Below are 1,795 nucleotides of genomic sequence, written 5' to 3' on the forward strand. Positions count from 1 at the left end.
GAAATGGATGCATTCCTAGAGATGTACCAACTACCAAAACTGAACCAGGATGAAATAGAAAACCTGAACAGACCTATAACCACTAAGGAAATTGAAGCAGTCATCAAAAATCTCCCCAAAAACAAAAGCCCAGGGCCAGATGGCTTCCCAGGGGAATTCTACCAAACATTTCAAGAAGAATTAATACCTATTCTTCTGAAACTGTTCCAAAAAACAGAAATGGAAGGAAAACTTCCAAACTCATTTTATGAGGCCACCATTACCTTGATCCCAAAACCAGACAAAGACCTCATCAAAAAGGAGAATTACAGACCAATATCCCTGATGAACATGGATGCAAAAATTCTCACCAAAATACTAGCCAATAGGATCCAACAGTACATTAAAAGGATTATTCACCACGACCAAGTGGGATTGATCCCTGGGCTGCAAGGTTGGTTCAACATCCGCAAATCAATCAATGCGATACAATACATTAACAAAAGAAAGAACAAGAATCATATGATCCTCTCAATAGATGCAGAAAAAGCATTTGACAAAGTACAGCATCCTTTCTTGATCAAAACTCTTCAGAGTATAGGGATAGAGGGTACATACCTCAATATCATAAAAGCCATCTATGAAAAACCTACAGCGAATATCATTCTCAATGGGGAAAAACTGAGAGCTTTCCCCCTAAGGTCAGGAACGCGGCAGGGATGTCCACTATCACCACTGCTATTCAACATAGTATTGGAAGTCCTAGCCACAGCAATCAGACAACAAAAAGAAATCAAAGGCATCCAAATTGGCAAGGAAGAAGTCAAACTCTCACTCTTTGCAGATGATATGATACTTTATGTGGAAAACCCCAAAGACTCCACCCCAAAACTGCTAGAACTCATACAGGAATTCAGTCAAGTGGCAGGATATAAAATCAATGCACAGAAGTCAGTGGCATTCCTATACACCAACAACAAGACAGAAGAAAGAGAAATTAAGGAGTCGATCCCATTTACAATTGCACCCAAAACCATAAGATACCTAGGAATAAATCTAACCAAAGAGACAAAGGATCTGTACTCAGAAAACTATAAAATACTCATGAAAGAAATTGAGGAAGACACAAAGAAATGGAAAAACATTCCATGCTCATGGATTGGAAGAACAAATATTGTGAAGATGTCAATGCTACCTAGGGCAATCTACACATTTGATGCAATCCCTATCAAAATACCATCCACTTTTTTCAAAGAAATGGAACTAATAATCCTAAAATTTGTATGGAACCAGAAAAGACCCCGAATAGCCAGACGAATGTTGAAAAAGCAAAGGTGGTGGCATCACAATTCTGGACTTCAAGCTCTATTATAAAGCTTTCATCATCAAGACAGTACGGTACTGGCACAAAAATAGACACATAGATCAATGGAACAGAATAGAGAGCCCAGAAATGGACCCTCAACTCTATGGTCAACTAATCTTTGACAAAGCAGGAAAGAATGTCCAATGGAAAAAAGACAGTCTCTTCAAGAAATGGTGTTGGGAAAATTGGACAGCCACATGCAGAAGAATGAAACTGGACCATTTCCTTACATCACACACAAACATAGACTCAAAATGGATGAAAGACCTCAATGTGAGAAAGCAGTCCATCAAAATCCTAAAGGAGAACACAGTCAGCAACCTCTTCGATCTCAGCTGCAGCACCTTCTTCCTAGAAACATCACCAAAGCCAAGGAAAACAAGGGCAAAAATGAACTATTGGGACTTCATCAAGATAAAAAGCTTTTGCACAGCAAAAGAAACAGTCGAC

The sequence above is a fragment of the Neomonachus schauinslandi genome, unplaced genomic scaffold (genome assembly GCF_002201575.2).
Source record: "Neomonachus schauinslandi unplaced genomic scaffold, ASM220157v2 HiC_scaffold_1141, whole genome shotgun sequence".
NCBI lineage: Eukaryota > Metazoa > Chordata > Mammalia > Carnivora > Phocidae > Neomonachus > Neomonachus schauinslandi.